We start from the raw sequence: 22,865 nt of genomic DNA, 5'->3' as shown, positions 1-22,865 counted from the left end.
AGCAGCCAGGGCCGCCAGTCAGCATGGAGCAGCCAGAGCCGCCAGTCAGCATGGAGCAGCCAGAGCCGCCAGTCAGCATGGAGCAGCCAGAGCCGCCAGTCAGCATGGAGCAGCCAGAGCCGCCAGTCAGCATGGAGCAGCCAGAGCCGCCAGTCAGCATGGAGCAGCCAGAGCCGCCAGTCAGCATGGAGCAGCCAGAGCCGCCAGTCAGCATGGAGCAGCCAGAGCCGCCAGTCAGCATGGAGCAGCCAGAGCCGCCAGTCAGCATGGAGCAGCCAGAGCCGCCAGTCAGCATGGAGCAGCCAGAGCAGCCAGTCTGCATGGAGCAGCCAGAGCCGCCAGTCAGCATGGAGCAGCCAGAGCCGCCAGTCAGCATGGAGCAGCCAGAGCCGCCAGTCAGCATGGAGCAGCCAGAGCCGCCAGTCAGCATGGAGCAGCCAGAGCCGCCAGTCAGCATGGAGCAGCCAGAGCCGCCAGTCAGCATGGAGCAGCCAGAGCCGCCAGTCAGCATGGAGCAGCCAGAGCAGCCAGTCTGCATGGAGCAGCCAGAGCTGCCAGTCAGCATGGAGCAGCCAGTCAACCAGACTCTTCCAGATCTGCCAGTCAACCAGACTCTTCCAGATCTGCCAGTCAACCAGACTCTTCCAGATCTGCCAGTCAACCAGACTCTTCCAGATCTGCCAGTCAACCAGACTCTTCCAGATCTGCCAGTCAGCCAGGGGCCGCCAGTCAGCCAGGAGCAGCCGCCCCTCTGTCCCGAGCAGCTGCCCCTCTGTCCAGGGCTTCCCCTCTGTCCAGAGCTTCCGCCCCTCTGTCCCGAGCTGCCGCACCTCTGTCCATTGAGAAGAGATGCCATGGTGAGGAGGCCACGGAAGAGGACAAGGTGGGGGAAGACTAAGGTGAAGTGGGGGCCACGTCCAGCACCAGAGCCGCCACCGCGGACAGATGCCCACCCAGACCCTCCCCTATTGGTTCAGGTTTTGCGGCCGGAGTCCACACCTTGGCGGGGGGGGGGGTGTACTGTCACACCCTGACCATAGTTTACTTTGTATATTTCTATGTTTTGGTTGGTCAGGGTGTGAGCTGAGTGGGCATTCTGTTTCATTGTCTAGTTTGTCTATTTCTATGTCTGGCCTGATATGGTTCTCAATCAGAGGCAGGTGTTAGTCATTGTCTCTGATTGGGAACCATATTTAGGTAGCCTGGGTTTCACTGTGTTTGTGGGTGATTGTTCCTGTCTCTGTTGTTCCTGTCTCTGTTGTTCCTGTCTCAGTTAATGTGCAAGGGACATGAAAACAATGGTCCCGTTAGAAAACTAAAATCACATTGCTAACAAAAATAGTTTAATCGTTCTTCATATTGTATTAACATCATATTGGATGTAAATTTAACAGCCAAAGGGGGTTTCCTTCCTAAGTTACAGTATATGGTTCATACAGTACAGTTAATAACATCACAAAATGAAAAGCAATATGACATGATTATTCTTTAGATCACCACTGACCATTCTTTACATTTCTACCTTAAAAATATTGTTCCAATATTAACTTTTTGGGACGTAATAGTTTTGGCAGCAAAAGTTTTCTGGAGGACAAAGGCATTCTTTGGTTGGTACTGAAGAGCAGGAGAGGGTTTTCTGCTGCATAAGATTTACGATTGGCGTGAGGTGTCATAAAACCGGCCCAGCCACCCGTCTTCTCTCCTCTGGGAAAGGGGTCTGGCTGTCAGCCATTTGCCAAGTTAATCTGAGGCCATGGATCCTCGACCAGGAGAGTCATGAGATCACTGAACAACCCCCATACGCTACACTATGGGCACCCCCACAGTTACAGCACTTTAACTGGACCCCATCTCCACACTTCGGCCATCTCCTTTTGCCTTTACACACCGCCGCCACATGCCCAAATATTTGACAGTTATAGCAACGCTGTCACACCCTGACCATAGTTTACTTTGTATATTTCTATGTTTTGGTTGGTCAGGGTGTGAGCTGAGTGGGCATTCTATGTTTCATTGTCTAGTTTGTCTATTTCTATGTCTGGCCTGATATGGTTCTCAATCAGAGGCAGGTGTTAGTCATTGTCTCTGATTGGGAACCATATTTAGGTAGCCTGGGTTTCACTGTGTGTTTGTGGGTGATTGTTCCTGTCTCTGTGTTGTTCACCAGATAGGGCTGTTTCGGTTTTCGTTACGTTCATTATGTTCTTTGTTTTGTAGTGTTTGTATCGATTCGTGTTTTACGTTTGTTTATTAAACATGGATCGCAATCTACACGCCGCATTTTGGTCCGACTCTCCTTCCATTACAGAAAACCGTGACAAACGCAATGGTTTCGGAACACACACTACTATTCAAAAGTTTGGGGTCACTTAGAAATGTCCTTGTTTTTGAAGGAAAAGCACCTTTTTTTGTCCATTAAAATATCAAATTGATCAGAAATACAGTGTAGACATTGTTAATTTTGTAAATTACTATTGTAGCTGGAAACAGCAGATTTTCTTTTTATGGAATATTATTATTACACTTTGGATGGTGAATCATTATACCCAACACATCCCTGAGTACCACTATTCATATGTTCAATCATGGTGGTGGCTGCATCATGTTATGGGTATGCTTGCCGGCAAGAACAAGGGAGTTACTTTTTATAAAAAGAAGAGTAATAGAGCTAATTTTGCACATGCAAAATCCTAGAGGAAAACCTGGTTCAGTCTGCTTTCCAACAGACACTGGGAGACAAATTCACCTTTCAGCAGGACAATAACCTAAAACACATTGCCAAATATACACTGGAGTTGCTTACCAAGACAACATTTAATGTTCCTGAGTGGCCTAGTTAGTTTTCACATACACTTGAAGTCGGAAGTTTACATACAGTTAGGTTGGAGTCATTAGAACTCCTTTTTCAACCACTCCACAAATTTCTTGTTAACAAACTATAGCTTGGCAAGTCAGTTAGGACATCTACTTTGTGCATGACAAGTATTTTTTCCAACAATTGTTTACGGACAGATTATGACTTATTATTCACTGTATCACAATTCCAGTGGGTCAGAAGTTTACATACACTAAGTTGACTGTGCCTTTAAACAGCTTGGAAAATTCCAGAAAATGATGTCATGGCTTTAGAAGCTTCTGATAGGCTAATTGACATAATTTGAGTCAATTGTAGTTGCACTTGTGGATGTATTTCAAGGGCTACCTTCAAACTCAGTGCCTCTTTGCTTGATATCATGGGAAAATCAAAAAGAAATCAGCCAAGACTTCAAAATAAACCACCACAAGAGTCTGGTTCATCCTTGGGAGCAATTTCCAAATGCCTGAAGGTACCACGTTCATCTGTACAAACAATAGTACGCAAGTTTAAAACCATGGGACCACGCAGCCATCATACTGCTCAGGAAGGAGATGCGTTCTGTCTCCTAGAGATGAAACAAAAATAGACCTGTTTGGCCATAATGACCATAGTTATGTTTGGAGGAAAAAGGGGGATGCTTGCAAGCCGAAGAACACCATTCCAACCGTGAAGCACGGAGGTGGCAGCATCATGTTGTGGGGGTGCTTAGCTGCAGGAGGGTCTGGTGCACTTCACAAAATAGATGGCATCATGAGGCAGGAAAATGATATGGATATATTGAAGCAACATCTCAAGACGTCAGTAAGTTAAAATTGGTCGCAAATGGGTCTTCCGAATGGACAATGACCTCAAGCATACTTCCAAAGTTGTGTCAAAATGGCTTAAGGACAACAAAGTCAAGGTATTGGAGTGGCCATCACAAAGCCCTGACCTCAATCCTATAGAAGATTTGTGGGCAGAACTAAAAAAGCGTGTGCAAGCAAGGAAGCCTAATCTGACTCATTTACACCAGCTCTGTCAGGAGGAATGGGCCAAAATTCACCCAACTTATTTTGGGAAGCTTGTGGAAGGCTACCCGAAATGTTTGACCCAAGTTAAACAATTTAAAAGCAAAGCAACCAAATACTAATTGAGTGTATGTAAATTTCTGACCCACTGGGAATGTGATGAAAGAAATAAAAGCTGAAATAAATCATTCTCTCTACTATTATTCTGACATTAAAACATTCTTAAAATAAAGTGGTGATCCAAACTGACCTAAAACAGGGAATTTTTACTAGGATTAAATGTCAGAAATTGTGAAAAACTGAGTTTAAATGTATTTGGCTAAGGTGTATTTAAACTTCCGACTTCAACTGTATATTATTTTGTATATGTAAAGACAAGATTAAATCAAGAATAGTCTGAGCGACAATATTAGCCTATCAGTTGTTTATTATGCTGTGGGGCAAAAAAGTATTTAGTCCGCCACCAATTGTGCAAGTTCTCCCACTTAAAAAGATGAGAGGCCTGTAATTTTCATCATAGGTACACTTCAACTATGACAGACAAAATGAGATTTTTTTTTCCAGAAAATCACATTGTAGGATTTTTTATGAATTTATTTGCAAATTATGGTGGAAAATAAGTATTTGGTCAATATCAAAAGTTTCTCAATACTTTGTTATATACCCTTTGTTGGCAATGACAGAGGTCACACGTTTTCTGTAAGTCTTCACAAGGTTTTCATGCACTTGCTGGTATTTTGGCCCATTCCTCCATGCAGATCTCCTCTAGAGCAGTGATGTTTTGGGGCTGTTGCTGGGCAACAGGGACTTTCAACTCCCTCCAAAGATTTTCTATGGGGTTGAGATCTGGAGACTGGCTAGGCCCCTCCAGGACCTTGAAATGCTTCATACGAAGCCACTCCTTTGTTGCGGTGTGTTTGGGATCATTGTCATGCTGAAAGACCCAGCCACATTTCATCTTCACTGCCCTTGTTGATGGAAGGAGGTTTTCACTCAAAATCTCACGATACATGGCCCCATTCATTCTTTCCTTTACACGGATCAGTCATCCTGGTCCCTTTGCAGAAAAACAGCCCCAAAGCATGATGTTTCCACCCCCATGCTTCACAGTAGGTATGGTGTTCTTTGGATGCAACTTAGCATTCTTTGTCCTCCAAACACGACGAGTTGAGTTTTTACAAAAAAAGTTATATTTTGATTTCATCTGACCATATGACATTCTCCCAATCTTCTTCTGGATCATCCAAATGCTCTCTAGCAAACTTCAGATGTACTGGCTTACGCAGGGGGACACGTCTGGCACTGCAGGATTTGAGTCCCTGGCGGCGTAGTGTGTTACTGATGGTAGGCTTTGTTACTTTGGTCCCAGCTCTCTGCAGGTCATTCACTAGGTCCCCCCGTGAAGTTCTGGGATTTTTGCTCACCGTTCTTGTGATCATTTTGACCCCACGAGGTGAGATCTTGCGTGGAGCCCTAGATCGAGGGAGATTATCAGTGGTCTTGTATGTCTTCCATTTCCTAATAATTGCTCCAACAGTTGATTTCTTCAAACCAAGCTGCTTACCTATTGCAGATTCAGTCTTCCCAGCCTGGTGCAGGTCTACAATTTTGTTTCTGGTGTCCTTTGACAGCTCTTTGGTATTGGCCATAGTGGAGTTTGGAGTGTGACTGTTTGAGGTTGTGGACAGGTGTCTTTTATACTGATAACAAGTTCAAACAGGTGCCATTAATACAGGTAACGAGTGGAGGACAGAGGTGCCTCTTAAATAAGAAGTTACAGGTCTGTGAGAGCCAGAAATCTTGCTTGTTTGTAGGTGACCAAATACTTATTTTCCACCATAATTTGCAAATAAATTCATTAAAAATCCTACAATGTGATTTTCTGGATTTCTTTTCTCCTAGTTGAAGTGTACCTATGATGAAAATTACAGGCCTCTCTCATCTTTTTAAGTGGGAGAACTTCCACAATTGGTGGCTGACTAAATACTTTTTTGCCCACTGTATGTTTAAACCCAGACAGCTTTTAGGGAAACACTTGTGACCTTCTCTCGTTGGGTTAAGCCACAGAAGAAGAGTAGCCAGCAGTTAAAGCTTACATTTTTCTGTGTCGCTAGGCCTACTCTGTCCGGGGTGGAAAGGTAGGCCAAACATTTGAAAGTACCACGCTCAGATTCCTAATGTCAGATTCCTAATTATTTGCAAACAAGGCACACTGATTTGGCATTGGACAAATATGATAAAATGTGTTCATCCCTCTGCCTGTAATTTCAGTAATTTGTGGGGTATTAAAAAATATTCTGCTAATATGTAAAATGACGTATGTTTATAAATTATTTCTAAAAAGGCCCTTTTTTCTCGTATCTGCAAATACAATGATAGATTAATTCAATTCCTTCACTATAAAGGAGATATTTCCACCCCTACTCTTTCCACGGTGGTCTGTGAAACCACTATCAATCTTCCTGCGCTCCTGATGGGCCGTCCCCAGGTGGTGAGGGTAGGAAACAACATCTCCACTTTTCTGATCCTCAACACTGGGGCCCCACAAGGGTGCGTGCTCAGCCCCCACCTGTACTCCCTATTCACCCATGACTGTGTGGCCATGCACCCCTCCAACTCAATCATCAAGTTTGCAGACACAACAGTAGTAGGCTTGATTAAGACTACAGGGAGGAGGTGAGGGCTCTCGGAGTGTGATGTCAGGAAAATAACCTCTCGCTCAACGTCAACAAAACAAAGGAGATGATCGTGGACTTCAGGAAACAGCAGAGGGAGTACCCACCTATCCACATTGACAGAACAGCACTAGAGAAGGTTCCTCTGTGTATATATCACTGACAAACTGAAATGGTCCACCCACACAGACAGTGTGGTGAAGAAGGCGCAACAGCACCTCTTCAACCTCAGGAGGCTGAAGAAATTTGGCTTGTCACCAAAAGCGCTCACAAACTTTTACAGATGCACAATCGAGACCATCCTGTCGGGCTGTATCACCGCCTGGTACGGTAACTGCTCCAGGACACCTACAGCACCTGATGTCACAGGAAGACCATAAAGATCAAAGGACAAAAACATCCCGAGCCACTGCCTGTTCACCCCGCTATCATCCAGAAGGCGAGGTCAGTACAGGTGCATCAAAGCAGGGACCGAGAGACTGAAAAACAGCTTCTATCTCAAGGCCATCAGACTGTTAAACAGCCACCCCTAACATTGAGTGGCTGCTGCCAACATACTGACTCAACTCCAGCCACTTTAATAATGTATAAAATTGATGAAAAATGTATCACTAGCCACTTTAAACAATGCCACTTAATATAATGTTTACATACCCTACATTACTCATCTTGTATGTATATACTGTACTCTATACCATCTACTGCATCTTGCCATCTTGATGTAATACATGTATGTATCACTAGCCACTTTAAACAATGCCACTTTTATATGTTTACATACCCTACATTACTCATCTCATATGTATATACTGTACTCAATACCATCTACTGCATCTTGCCTATGCTGAAGCATAGGCAAGCAGAAGCATTTCGCTACACTAGCAGAAGCATTTCGCTACACTCGCTACACTAGCATTAACATCTGCTAACCATGTGTATGTGACAAATAAAATTTGATTTGATTTGACTATGCATAGATTATAAACAGAGAGTAGCAGCAGCGTAAAAGAGGAGTCTGGGTCGCCCTTTGATTAGCTGTTCAGGAGTCTTATGGCTTGGGGGAAAAAGCTGTTTAGAAGCCTCTTGGACCTAGATTTGTCGCTCTGGTACCACTTGCCGTGAAGTATCAGAGAGAAGCTGTTGGGGGTAGAAGCTGTTTAGAAGCCTCTTAGACCTAGACTTGGCGCTTGCTGTGCAGTAGCAGAGCGAACAGTCTACGACTAGGGTGGCTGGAGTCTTTGACAATTTTTAGGGCCTTCCTCTGACCCCGGCTGATATGGAGGTCCTGGATGGCAGGAAGCTTGGCCTCTGATGTACTGGGCCGTTCGCACTAGCCTCTGTAGTGCCTTGCGGTCGGAAGCCGAGCAGTTGCCATACCAGGCAGGATGCTCTTGATGGTGCAGCTGTAGAACCTTTTGAGGATCTGAGGACCCATGTCAAATCTTTTCAGTCTCCTGAGGAGGAATATGTTTTGTCGTGCCCTCTTCACGACTGTCTTGGTGTGCTTGGACCATGTTAGTTTGTTGGTGATGTGGACACCAAGGAACTTGAAGCTCTCAACCTGCTCCACTGCAGCCCCGTCGATGAGAAGGGGGGCGTGCTCGGTCCTCTTTTTCCTGTAGTCCACAATCCTCTCCTTTTGTTAGATATTGTTAGATATTACTTGTTATGAATTTGCTGCACTGTCGGAACAGGAAGCACAAGCATTTTGCTACACTCGCAATAACATCTGCTAACCATGTGTATGTGACCAATAAAATGTGATTGGATTTGATGCTTACAAGACGAAGAACAGTTTCTAAAATGGCATATCTAGTCATGTTCTCTGCTATCCACCTTATGTTAGAAATTATTATTTTGGGTTTAGGGGAGGGTCACTTGCTTTTTTTCAAGCATCCAGGGAAGGTTTAGGTAAAAAATATTTTGCTGAAGGGAGTGCCATCTGTGATGGAACATTTTATGTTGGTGCTTTTCTATTTACCAATTTCTGTGTTCAAGCAAGTGACTGATCAAGCAAGTGACGAATCCTCACTATCAGTGTCTACAATTTGGCAGTATGCCCAGAACCTTGTGTAGAGAAAGTCATATCTCATTTTCAAGGTCTCAACTTAGAGAGAAGAACTCTCGTGAGGTATTGGTCTGTCACATGCATGATCCAGTATTGGTCGGTCACATGAATTAAGCAAACGTTAATGATTGATTTATTATGAATAAGCTAAATTATGCAATTATGACTTGTCTGCAGTATATAAGAGAACTGACAGATCTTCAATATGGTGCATCAAGTTTGTTGGAACCTCTCCAGCATGCTGACAATAAACAATGATTCATTTAAGACTGACTTCGAGTGTCCCTGTGTAAAAATGTCCACAACACATCCATTTTCATTTCAGAGAAAAATCATAAGGAAGAGAAACATTTTGGCAATGTAACATAATGTCACTCAAACACACATGGTATCAATACAGAAAGCATCTGCTGAGTTTATATGACCATGCCAAGATTGTATTGCACAAACTCAAAACTTCTACATTCACTTATTTTCCTGAAACTGGGTGAAATGACAAAGGTGTGGTCCATATTAAGCAAGCAAAACATTGTGCTCAGCAGAGGAAAATAACTACACCACCAACGTGGTAACTCAATGTGAGCAAGACACAGGAGCTGACCGTGGCCTACAGGAAAAGCCGGGCCGAATAGACCCCCATTAACATAGACAGGGCTGTAGTGGAGCGGGTCGAGAGCTTCAAGTTCCTTGGTGTCCACATCACCAACAAACTATCATGATCCAAACACACCAAGACAGTCTTGAAGATGACACGACAAAACCCTTTCCACCTCAGGAGACTGAAAAGATTTGGTATGTGTCCCCAAATCCTCAAAATGTTCTCCAGCTGCACCATCGAGAGCATCCTGACCGGTTGCATCACCGCCTGGTATGGTAACTGCTCAGCCTCCAACCGCAAGGCACTACAGAGGGTAGAGGTCGACCGATTATGATTTTTCAACGCCGATACCGATAATTGGAGGACCAAAAAAGCCGATACCGATTTTTTTACATTTATTTGTAATAATGACAATTACAACAATATTGAATGAACACTTATTTTAACTTAATATAATACATCAATAAAATCAATTTAGCCTCAAGTAAATAATGAAACATGTTCAATTTGGTTTAAATAATGCAAAAACAAAGTGTTGGAGAATAAAGTAAAAGTGCAATATGTTTCATGTAAAATATGTGCCATGTAAGAAAGCTAACGTTTCAGTTCCTTGCTCAAAACATGAGAACATATGAAAGCTGGTGGTTCCTTTTAACATGAGTCTTCAATATTCCCAGGTAAGAAGTTTTAGGTTGTAGTTATTATAGGAATTATAGGACTATTTCCCTCTATACCATTTGTATTTCATTAACCTTTGACTATTAGATGTTCTTATAGGCACTTTAGTATTGCCAGTGTAACAGTATTCATTTCGTCCTTCTCCTCGCTCCTCCCTGGGCTCGAACCAGCAACACAACGACAACAGCCACCATCGAAGCAGCATTACCCATGCAGAGCAAGGGGAACAACTACTAGAAGGCTCAGAGCGAGTGACGTTTGAAACGCTATTAGCGCGCGCTAACTAGCTAGCCATTTCACTTCGGTTACACCAGCCTCATCTCGGGAGTTGATAGGCTTGAAGCCATAAACAGCGCAATGCTTGACGCACAAGGAAGAGCTGCTGGCAAAATGCACGAATGTGCTGTTTGAATTCATGTTTACGCGCCTGCTTCTGCCTACCACCGCTCAGTCAGATACTTGTATGCTCAGTCAGATTATATGCAACGCAGGACACGCTAGATAATATCTAGTTTTATCATCAACCATGTGTAGTTAAGTAGTGATTATGATTGATTGTTTTTTTATAAGATAAGTTTAATGCTAGCTAGCAACTTACCTTGGCTTACTGCATTTGCGTAACAGGCAGTCTCCTTGTGGAGTGCAACGAGAGAGAGGCAGGTCGTTATTTGCTTTGGACTAGTTAACTGTAAGGTTGCAAGATTGGATCCCCCGAGCTGACAAGGTGAAAATCTGTTGTTCTGCCCCTGAAAGAGGCAGTTAACCCACCGTTCCTAGGCAGTCATTGAAATAAAGAATGTGTTCTTAACTGACTTCCCTAGTTAAATAAAGGTATAAAAATAAAATAAAAATTGTCAAATCGCAGCCCAAAAATACAGATTTCCGATTGTTATGAAAACTTGAAATCGGCCCTGATTAATCGGCCATTCCGATGAATCGGTCGACCTCTAACAGAGGGTAGTGAGTACGGCCCAGTACATCACTGAGGCCAAGCTTCCTGCCGTCCAGGACCTATATAACAGGCGGTGTCAGAGGAAAGACCATCAAATTGTCAAAGACTCCTGTCACCCAAGTCATAGACTGTTTTCGCTGCTACCGCACAGCAAGCGGTACCCGGAGCACCCAAAAGGCTCCTTAACAGCTTCTACCCCCAAGCCATAAGACTGCTGAACAACTAATCAAATGGCCACCAGACTATTTACATTGACCCCAAATAAAGTTTTATTTGAATAGTCAAGCGGCAGTGACATTTTCATGTGTTCTCATACATGGTACATTACACCTATTTTTGTTGAATAGAGGTGGCGACTTAGTTAATTATTTCACCACCCTAAGATGCTTAAGGATTCGACTGGAGCTTACAGTGCATTCGGAAAATATTCAGAACCCTTGACTTTTTCCACATTTTGTGGACAAGTTCCTGAATGTCCTTGAGTGGCCGAGCCAAAGCCCAGACTTGAACCCGATTGAACATCTCTGAAGAGACCTGAAAATAGCTGTGCAGCGACACTCCCCATCCAACCTGACAGAGCTTGAGAAGATATGCAGAGAAGAATGGGATAAACTCCCCAAATGCAGGTGTACCAAGCTTGTAGCGTCATACTCAAGAGCACTCAAGGCTGTAATTGCTGCCAAAGCTGCTTCAACAAAGTATTGAGTAAAGGGTCTGAATAATAATGTAAATATTATTATTATTTATTTTTTTACAAACCCGCTTTTGCTTTGTCATTATTGGGTATTGTGTGTAGATTGATGGGAAAAACAATTTAATACATTTTATAATAATGCTGTAACGTAACAAAATGTGGAAAAGTCAAGGGGTCTGAATACTTTCCAAATGCATTGTATTTCCTGACTTTTCTCTCCATCCACTATCTGAGTAAGAGGGTCTGCAGTGCCAGGTGGGACACAGGGTGAAAAAAATGCCATTACTCAGGAATTTTGAAAGAACATTGTTTCTCAACCGTGAATATCTTGGCTGTCCACCACAGCATACGTAAGAGGATAGTGAGTTTTAACCACCCTTAGGCAAACACTCAAATACCTCAGCAGACCCTCCCTGGCAGTGTGGCTGTGATAAAGGGATGATTTTGTGAAGCAGTCAGAAGTTGGCAGCTTGCTCAGTAGGGTAGTCCCTTAGCTGATTACTGCACAGCTAGACCATGGAATGTGCCTACATAACAAGCTGATACCAAAGGCACCTGGTCGGCGAGAGGTCAAGACTGTAATTCAAACCTGAAAATATCCGACTTAATTAAAACCTATGACACCCGTACCCTCGTCTGAGGGCTTATTGAACCAATTGTTTTTCAGTCAATTCTATCCCTTTCCGTTTTCAAGGAATATGACGAATAACTGCAATTGATTTGCAGTTGATTTGCAATTGATTGATTGATGCAATATCTAAATATCACAAAATCTAGCCCACAAAGACAATAAATATCAGATGGTAATAAACTGCATACATTAAAACCAGGCTGAGCCCTGGCAGTCTGTGCATTTTCTATCTGAAAAACAACCTCAAGCTTTGGGTCTTCTTGGGTATGACGCTACAAGCTTGGCACACCTGCATTTGGGGAGTTTGTCCCGATGCCACTCCTGCGTTATCTTGGCTGTGTGCTTAGGGTTGTTGTCCTGTTAGAAGGTGAACCTGTAGCCATTGTGTTCTTGAGGACCTTCAATGCTGCCAAAATATTTTGGTACCATTCCCCAGATCTGTGCCTCGACACAATCTGGTTTCGGAGCTCTATGGAAAATTCCTTCAATCTCATGGCTTGGTGTTTGCTCTGACATGCACTGTCAACTGTGCAACCTTATATAAACAGGTGTGTGCCTTTCCAAATCATGACCAGTCAATTGAATTTACCACAGGTCGACTCCAATCAAGTTGTAGAAACATCTCAAGGATGATCACTGGAAACAGGATGCACCTGAGCTCAATTTCGAGTCTCATAGCAAAGGGTCTGAATACTTATGTAAATAAGGAATTTCTGTGTATTATTTTGACTATATTTGCTAAAGTTTCAACAAAAACTGTTTTCACTTTGTCATTATGGGGTATTGTGTGTAGATTGCTGAATATTTGTATTTATTTAATCAATTTTAGAATAAGGCTGTAACGTAACAAAATGTGGAAAAAGTCAGGGGGTCTGAATACTTTCCAAAAGCCCTGGACATCATTTAAAATATATAATATTTGTACTGTGTACTTGAGCTTGTGTCCTCAAAAGTGACTACACCTCAGCAATTTATAACTAGAGTATGAAGCATTACTAGCTATTGTTTATGGTCCTCTCATAATAAATAATTTATTTTGGGGATTACGTAGATTACAATTTAGATTAAATATAGTTACATTAAATTAAAGGCAGTGAGGTACTTTGTGTTATTTAGGATGTTGCAGCTGAACATTTAGAAATGGCAGCATCCTGATCCCCAGGACTGCTGATATAACATACAGCTGAGAATGCTATCTCACTACAGATTACTTTGAGCAAATGCTTATCAGAGAGAAGCACATTATAAAAGATGGAGAGGTTTGAGTCAATAGGAAATGTCTACAGTCATGCTCATGGAGATCCTATTAAATTACTAGAGAGGACATGTCATAAACCCTCAAAGTTCCAGAATGGGGTGGAAATGGCAGCCATGTTGGCCAGGGAGAAATCCACACCAGTCCAATTGGAATTAATGGCAGTAGAGACATAATACTGATTATATGGTCGTGTTACTATGTCATGTATTCTATAGGGGATATTTTGTTAACTCTCGTTCTCCCACTGTAAAGATCCCCCCCCCCCCCCCCCCCACACACACACACAGTATGGGAATGTGTCATTGGGTTGTGTGGCCTCTATGCAAAGTTTTGTTTAAAATAATACAATATCCTACAGCTAACCAAACATGATTCCTGTCTCTCGCTCTCTCTCTCACACACACACACACACACGTGAAATCCTAAATTATAGGTTTACTAATGCTTACTAAGGTAACGGTGCATTCGCATGTCATTTCGAGGTAGCGCAGTGCATTGTAGTTACCATTAGAATTTTAGCTATAAACATTTGCTATTTGTGATCTAGGCTAATCCGCGCAGTTTACATGCATTGTGTTTGGTAAATTCGTTTGTTAAAATAATTTAATCCCAAAAACTGTGCATCCAAATTATTAGAAGTTTCTCTGACAAACGCTTGGCTACATCATTCGGATTCTACTCATATCCTCTCCCCAATTAGACTCTTAAGAGCTTTTGGCATGTGCAGTTTCAGAGTTCGTTATGTGAGTAAAACGATTTACTTACATGAAATGTGGTGGGATGTTATAACAGTCAAACGCGCTCAATTTTCGCCACATAAAGTTGGTGGGTGTTATTCTTTTGACCCAACAGACTTGCTCCAGTTGTCGACTCGAGTCATTTGTCCCAAAAAAACTTGCAAACTGGGTCTGCATTCATTCCTAAAGCGGTATGGTGGTGGCGGCGCGGGCACATGCAAATAAGCAGGGGACCCGGATGTTCCAAATTCCACCAGAAATAGGGATTTTTACAAATCCAGGATTTAAATAATTTTGCCTACCTACTATAAGAATTTGCATCATAATAACATGTACTGAAGTTTATTGGCTTCCAATGGAACGTTAGCCTACACAGATGTGGTATTGAACACTATCCATTCTGATGATAAGCATCCTAATAACGGGAAAACAAAGCCAGAGCAAACTCAATGTTTGAAGCAAACGTCCCTGTGGACACTGGCGGATTTAGCATTAGACAGAATATGCAATTGCCGTAGGCCTCATCAAGGGGCACATGAGCTGGGCATTAAAAAAAACATTAAATCAACACTTTTGTGTTTGTTTTACTCATTTCTCCGCTTGAGCCCCCCCCCCCCCCCCCCCCCCCCCCCCCATGCTCTGCTTATATATATTTAAATCACAATCTAAATCCATCTGTTTAAGATTGAGATCATTTCTGTTTCCGCATAGCTTCAGCGGTGTTTCAGACCAGAAGACATCCCGAAAATCCGGTATTCTCATGATAACTTCTGCATCATCCGAACGGTTTTGGCTACACACATGACCCCTTTCTGAAAAGATGACACTCACGAACACGATGATGTTCTCTGTTTTGCTCTAAAACCCCCACAAGTGTCAAGGGACTCGTAATCTGGTACCAGGCCGAAAAATGTATAGAAGTGAATAGGGCATTTACATGTAAAAGGTATATTGGTAATTCCACGGAATAAATATATACACTGAACAAATATATAAACGCAACATGTAAAGTGTTGGTCCAATGTTTGATGAGCTGAAATAAAATATCCCAGAAATGTTACACATTTGTTTATATACCTGTTAGTGGGCATTTATCCTTTGCCAAGATAATCCATCCACCTGACAGGTGTGGCATAACAAGAAGTTGATTAAACAGCATCATCATTACACAGGTGCACCTTGTGCTGGGGGACAATAAAAGGCCACTCTAAAATGTGCAGTTTTGTCACACAACACAATGCCATGTCTCAAGTTGAGGGAGCATGCAATTGGCATGCTGACTGCAGGAATGTCAACCAGAGCTGTTGCCAGAGAATTGAATGTTAATTTCTCTACCATAAGCCGCCTCCAACATCGTTTTAGAGAATTTGGCAGTATGTACAACAGGCTGATGGAGTGCTGCATCAGGTAACCTGGCCTCCATAATCACCCGACCTCAACCAAATTGAGATGGTTTGGGTTGAGTTGGACCACAGAGGGAAGGAAAAGCAGCCAACAAGTGCTAAGCATATGTCGGAACTCCTTCAAGACTGTTGGAAAAGTATTCCAGGTGAAGCTGGTTGAGAGAATGCCAAGAGTGTGCAAAGCTGCCATCAAGGAACAGGGTGGCTGCTTTGAAGGATCTCAAATATACACTTTAATTTGATTTGTTTAACACTTTTTGGTTTCTACATGATTCCATATGTGACTGGTACTGCATTTAATGTAGCATAATGGATGTTTAAATTTTCCTCCTTGTTCATTTCACTCTCCATTACTGACATGACTCAGTACCTCCCAAATAGGAAGCCACATAACACACTGACACTGGGGGAAACTCACAAAAGTCTGACATAAAGATCCACTTGAGGGGCTATTTTGGTGGGCCTTGTTTATTTCCCTCTCCTATACAACTATGCTAGTCCATCAAGAATATCTAAGCAACTGCGACAGCGTCACGTTGTCCTGTTTTAATAGCAGTCACTCAGCCAACCCTAACAGTAGTGACATCTAGGGTAGCAGGTGTGACCTCCTCTAATTATATTGTTTATGCATTATAAATTAATGCAGGCTCATGCAGTCAAGGGCAAGGAATTCCAGAGGAGATAACTAGTTTTGTCTTGCTACTGAGCTGATGTGTAAATACCACATGAACTTCTCCATCAAGCAACAGTTGTTTTGTTTGAGTAGGCCTATGTGGACTGAAGTTTTTGAACTACCTTACCCTACTATGCATTGTGACAAGAATGTAGAAGCACTTGTGAAATCCTCTTTAAATAAATGTTTTATTGTGGATTGCAAGTAAATCCCATTTCTTTGATAACTTTATGGTTTTGAAAAAAGTTTAAAATGTTTTTGTTTCCATTCACATAAGAATTGGATGATGAGTCAATCGAGTCTAGAATACATATGAGGAACTTGGTCATTTCTCCTTGTCAGACCTTCCTCCCCAGAACACCACTCCCTAGTCATGTCTCACCCTTCCTCCTTAATCCTCACCCTATTGGTGAGATTGACTGATGCACGGGTGAGAGAGGTGAGGCAAATGGGTGATACCTGACCAATGCAGGGGTGAGGGTTGAAGAGGAGGAGTGACACTTGACCAGTGCAGGTTTGAGACTTGACTAGGGGAGGGGTGACGTCTGACTGGGAGGAATGACAACATTTATATGTATTCTATAATCCAGACCTCATGTCTGCCTCATTCAACAAGTAATTCTGTTGTGTATGGGAGGTTGTGAAGTTTCAATTAAATACTTTTTTGAAACAGTACTTCTGTTTCCAGATAAGTTTTGCAGCTGTCTACTTCCTCTGTCTCCCTCTCTCACCTCTGGCTAAAAATACCACAACATGGGTGTGACATGACCGCCCAAATGGCCAGATGGTTTTTGGCTCTGGTTGTGTGGGCGCCAAACTCCCCTCTGAAAGACCCCAAATCCTGGTAATCTATGGTGACATTACAGTCCCTGGCCTGACCCATATAAAGACATTCCTTACAATTCTCTTGAATAATTAGCACATAATTTAACTTTGCAGGAGATTAACTTTTTTTTCTGAAACATGTGTGATGGAAGCCCTGCAGCCAGAAGTTATTTAATCCACTGGAATACCCTAGTCTTGTATGAAGAATTTTAGCAACCTGGGGGGCAGACAGTGAAATATGATTTTAAACCAAAGCCAAAACCAAAGAGCTCAATCTTGGTTTCATCAGACCAGAGAATCTTGTTACTCATAGTCTGAGAGTCTTTTGGTGCCTTTTGGCAAACTCCAAGCGGGCTGTCATGTGCCTTTTACTGAGCAGTGGCTTCCATCTGGGCACTACCATAAATACCTGATTGGTGAAGTGCTGCAGATATGGTTGTCCATCTGGATGTTTCTCCCATCTCCACAGAGAAAATCTAGAGCTCTGTCAGAGTGACTATCGGGTTCTTGGTCACCTCCCTGACCAAGGCCCTTATCTCCTGGTTGCTCAGTTTGGCCAGGCGGCTAGCTCTGGGAAGAGCCTTGGTGGTTCCAAACTTCTTCCATTTAAGAATGATGGAGGCCAATGTGTTTTTTTCGGGACCTTCAATGCTGCAGACATTTTTTGGTACCCTTCCCTAGATCTGTTTTTCGACACAAAGCCGGTCTCAGCGCTCTACAGACAATTCCTTTGACCTCATGGCTTGGTGTTTGCTATGACATGAAATGTCAATTGTGGAACATTATATAGACAGACAGGTGTGTGCCTTTCCAAATCATGTCCAATCAGTTCAATTTACCACAGGTAGACTCCAATCAATCAATCAATCAAATTTATTTTATATAGCCCTTCGTACATCAGCTGATATCTCAAAGTGCTGTACAGAAACCCAGCCTAAAACCCCAAACAGCAAGCAATGCAGGTGAAGAAGCACAATCAAGTTGTAGAATTATCTCAAGGATGATCAATGGAAACAGGATGCACTGGAGCTCGATTTGAGTCTGTCATTTGTCATTATGGGGTATTGTCTGTCATTTGGTATTATGGGGTATTGTGTCTAGATTGCTGAGAATATTTTTTTATTTAATCCATTTTAGAATAAGGCTGTAAAGTAACCAAAATGTGTAAAAAGTCAAGGGATCTGAATACTTTCCGAAGGCACTGTATGCTGTATGAAACTGTTACTAGTAACACATTACTCAATCTGTAAGTAGGCATATTCAATTAACTGCAAAGTTAGATGGATGTTTCCTCCCATCTTCTGGTCAAACAGGGGATTGGTCTCGGGTTTCTTTCTATAAACCAAGGGTTTCCATGGAGGGCCAAGTGTGCTGGTTGTTGATTTCACCTTTCAATTTGTGTCCAATTAAGACCTATACAACCAGGTGAGGGGAGTACCTAACTAATCAGTGACCTTAATTCATTAATTAGGTACAATGGAGTGAAAACCCGCAGACACTCGGCCCTCCATGGAACGAGTTTGACACATAAATAGTAAACACAACAGTCAAAGTGGTCAGTAAGACAGTCCTGTGGAGCGACACATTAATGTTTTGATATTTTGGTGAAGTTTTATACAGATTACGTTTTAACACAATGCAATACTATACTACTGATAAATGTTTGTTTTGGCTACATGTATTTGTTTACTTATGGTAATCTACATTTTGAGAATGAAAATAGTCTGCTACTTTTTTTTTTTTTTTTTTACCTTTAGTTAACCAGGTAGGCCAGTTGAGAACAAGTTCTCATTTACAACTGCGACCTGGCCAAGATAAAGCAAAGCAGTGCGACAAAAACAACAACACAGAGTCACACATAAACAAACTACGCATGTGCGTGCGAAAAGCAACATGTCAGTGCCCTTGAGCATGAAAAATTATAATAAAAACAACGCTCTGTCTTTGGTGATGGCTAGCTAGCTAGCTCGGATAGGGGAACATCCAGACATAAATGTGAATGGAAAATAGTCGTTATGGTAGGGTGACCAGACATCACCACAAACAAACAAAGTTACGCTCGTTTGAGATACTAGGTAATGATGTTATAATGTCACAATTTATTATATAGATAGATGCTCTGCTTTATAAGGTTTTAAGTAGGTTATGCTAGCTAATGGGAATATGTTAACCAAAGTATTTTATCTAATAATGTACTATTTATTATTAAAGATTGGAGAAGGAGAAGGAAAAATTAAGGGAGTAAAAATAGTGAAGTGAGAATAGTGTGGAAGAGTGAGGTGGAAAGGTAAAGAGAAGGAAAGGAAGAAAGAGCAGGAAGACGAGTGAAGAAAAGAGGAGGAGAAGAAAAAGTTAAGAGAGTTAGAAGAGTGACACAAAGAGAGTGAAGAAGAGCAGACAGAGGAGGTACAATGGCTCTTTCCAAGAAATGGAAATGCCATTTTAATGACAACATGATGAGATAATTTCCATTTATACGCTCAGGTCAAGACGATAGAATGGTTAACTGCACCCTTTGTAATTCCTCTTTTTCAATTGGCAGCGGGGGAAGAACGGCAGTGGCAGAACATCAACAGACGAAAAAGCATAAAGCCTATCTGATTGGCTGTGTTGGTATGCCCTCTGTCACCACATTCTTCAAGAAGGTAGAGCCTTCCCAAGAAGAATATGATTTAGCTGTGCAGGAGGGTGTCTTTGCATACCACACTATGCGACACAATCATAGTTACTGATCTATGGACTGCACAGCACAACTGACATGAAAGCTTTATGAGCCAAAGTTTACATGTGCTAGGACAAAATGTGAAGCCATAGTGAGTAACGTGTTAGCACCATGGGCAACTATTTTGGTAACACAGGACCTAGACCAGGTTGAATTTGTGTCCCTGTCAATTGATGCGTCCAATCATGGACATGTAAGGCTGCTGCCAATAGTAGTCAGATATTGTAAGATATATGGTGGCAACACATCTGTGGAAACAAAACTGCATGATTTTGTTGAAGGAGATTGCAGCTGAGGTCCTGGTGGTCATCCAAAAATGTAAACTGCAAAACAAAGTCGTGGCATTCTCTGCCAACAACACAAATACCAACTTTGGAGGACTGAATAGGCTGGGGAGGGTCAATGTCCATACCAAAGTTAAAAATGCTCTGCAGCGGGAGGTGTTTGGCTTAGGTTGTCCTGCCCACATCATTCATAACACGGCCAGAACAGCTTTGGATATGATTCCCCTTGATGTTGAGTACCTGCTCACAAAGATATTTGGACATTTTCACCGTCAGAGTAGAAAGACAGAAGAGCTTTTGTGAGTTTGTTGGCCAGGAGTACCATAACATTTTAGGACACAGCAATGTTCGCTGGCTGTCCATGCTCCCTGCTCTAGAAAGAGTGCTGAAAAGGTATGTGCCATTGAAATCCTTTTTTCTTTCTGAAGACAAATGCCCTGTTGTCCTGTGAGCAATGTTCGAAGATCCACTGACTAAACTTTGTCTGGCCTTTGTCCATGGAAACTTGACCATATTCAGTGACATGATCAAGATGCTTGAATGACAGGACCGCTGTGCTGTGGAGTCAGCTGCAATTCTGAGAAACATTGAGGCAAAATTGACTGCAAGATGTGATGACAACTTCATTCCAGTTTTGGTCAGAGGACTTCTGAGAGAGCTAGAGGGAAATGGAGCAATGTCTAAAGAGAGCTTTCTCAAAACATCCCAATCATTCTTCACTACGGCTGTGAACTACTTGCAAGCATGGGGAAAGCACACAGATCATCTAAAATATTTACATGGTCTCCTTTTAAAAAGGCAATCTCAGCGTGAAGAGATCCAGAAGGCAGCAGGCACACTGCAGGAAAAATGCCCCAATGTGACCATCAATGAGGATGCATTGTTTGACGAGGTTACTGGCCTGCAAGAGTTCCTAAAGGGGGGGATCGCTTGAAGAATGGAAAACATCTGAGACACCGCTTAGTCAGAGATGGAGCACGGTGGAGACACCGCTTAGTCAGAGATGGAGCACGGTGGTTACCCACTTCAAAGAGAACGACATCCCACACACTAACCTGGTTAGATTAGTGTCTGTTGTCATGTGCTTACCTGGAAGTCATGTGCTTACCAGTCGAGAGAGTGTTCTCCCAAATGAATGATATATGGACAGCAGCAAGAAATGGGTTCACTGTTCCTACCATCAAGGCCACGCTTATTGTGAAGACAAACTTCAACCTCCCTTGCTAGGAGTTCATGGAGAAGCTGGCCAAAGAAAGAGCAATCCTGGAGAAGATACATTCTTCTGAGAAATATATAGATTAGATTGGTACAAGCATATTATGTAGTTACCAATCACATCATCTTCTTATTTCTTTATTATGTTAAGTATTTCACATTCACACTATTGTCTGTTTTTTCTGTTTTGCTCATGTTCTCTTCTGCTCTTAGTCTACCCAGACTATCAGGACCACTGAATGGCTGTTCAGATCGGACAGTTCTGTCTTGTCTGTAGTGTTTCTGTAGTATAGTTGTTTTCTCTGTCTATCACAATGTGCCTATTAGACTAAATACATGAAACCGGAATTGTCCCCCTTTTTTATTTCATAGATAATAACAATGTATATTTTAATGATATATTGACTGCCGAACTGGAAATGTCCCCGGTTTTAATTTCAGAAATCTGGTCACCTTATGTTATATTCGACACAACTGCATCTACAAACTATCCAAAAGGCTTCAGAACATCATACCGCTTCAATTAGCTGTCGTTGTGCTGCGTTAACGTTAGCTAGCATGATAAAATGCAAAACAAATCAACAAATGATAGTAATATTTTTCCAATGTTGAATTGAGCCTTTAATGCAAACCATTGTTTAGTGTGGCTTTTACACAAGCTGTCAAAATGCACTTAGAGAACGTGTATGGCCGATCCATAATTTTCTGGAATTTTCCAAGCTGTTTAAAGTCACAGTCAGCTCAGTATATGTAAAATTCTGACCCACTGGAATGGATACAGTGAATAATAATAAGTGAAATAATCTGTAAACAATTGTTGGAAAAATTACTTGTGTCATGCACAAAGTAGATGTCCTAACCGACTTGCCAAAACTATTTTGTTAACAAGAAATTTGTGGAGTGGTTGAAAAAATGAGTTTTAATGACTCCAACCTAAGTGTATGTAAACTTCTGACTTCAACTATATGTCTATAGGCAGCAGCCTCTGATTTGCTGGAGATGGCTGTTTAACAGTCAGTGTTGTATGATAGAATACAATACAGTATATACATGTGAAATGGGTGATGCAATATGTAAACACAATTTAAAAGTGACTAAGATACTGTAGAATAGTGTGGAGTGCAGTTTATACTACATATGAGATGAGCAATGCTAGATACTCAACATTATTACAGTGGCTAGTGATCCATTTCTAAAAGTGGCCAGTGATTCCAAATCTATGTCTATAGGCAGCTGCCCCTGATGTGCTAGAGATGGCTGTTTAGCAATCTGATGGTCTTGAGATAGAAGCTGTTTTTAATTATATCGGTCCCCGCTTTGATGCAACTGTATTGACATTGCCTTCTCAATAATGAGGGGGGAACATGCAGTGGCTCGGGTGGTTGATGACCTTGATTATCACTTTGGCCTTCCTTTGGCATCGGGTGCTGTGGGTGTCCAGGAGGGTGGGAAATTGCCCCCGGTAATGCGTTGGGCAGACCGCACCACCCTCTGGAGAGCTTTGCGGATGTGGGCGGTGCAGTTGCCGTACCAGGTGGTGATACAGCCTGACAGGATGCTCTCAATTGTGCATCTGTAAATGTTAGTG

At 42.3% G+C, this 22,865-nt stretch overlaps 1 protein-coding gene across 2 annotated transcripts in view; it reads right to left on the bottom strand.

The window, feature by feature from the left end:
• The window catches only part of LOC110502586 (equilibrative nucleoside transporter 1), a 65,529-nt gene extending 51,155 nt beyond the window's left edge, over window positions 1-14,374 (bottom strand). Inside the window, exon 1 of one of the 2 annotated variants that reach the window (XM_021580731.3) lies at window positions 14,184-14,374. The gene's annotated coding sequence lies outside the window, so the exon portion shown is untranslated. The remainder of the gene's footprint in view (window positions 1-14,183) is intronic. The other variant, XM_036960179.2, reaches the window with a different exon arrangement.
• Between the last annotated feature and the right edge of the window lie 8,491 nt (window positions 14,375-22,865).

This window comes from Oncorhynchus mykiss, chromosome 23, assembly GCF_057628025.1.
Source record: "Oncorhynchus mykiss isolate SJ-2025 chromosome 23, ASM5762802v1, whole genome shotgun sequence".
NCBI classification, from domain to species: domain Eukaryota; kingdom Metazoa; phylum Chordata; class Actinopteri; order Salmoniformes; family Salmonidae; genus Oncorhynchus; species Oncorhynchus mykiss.
This window is presented reverse-complemented; position numbering and strand designations above follow the sequence as displayed.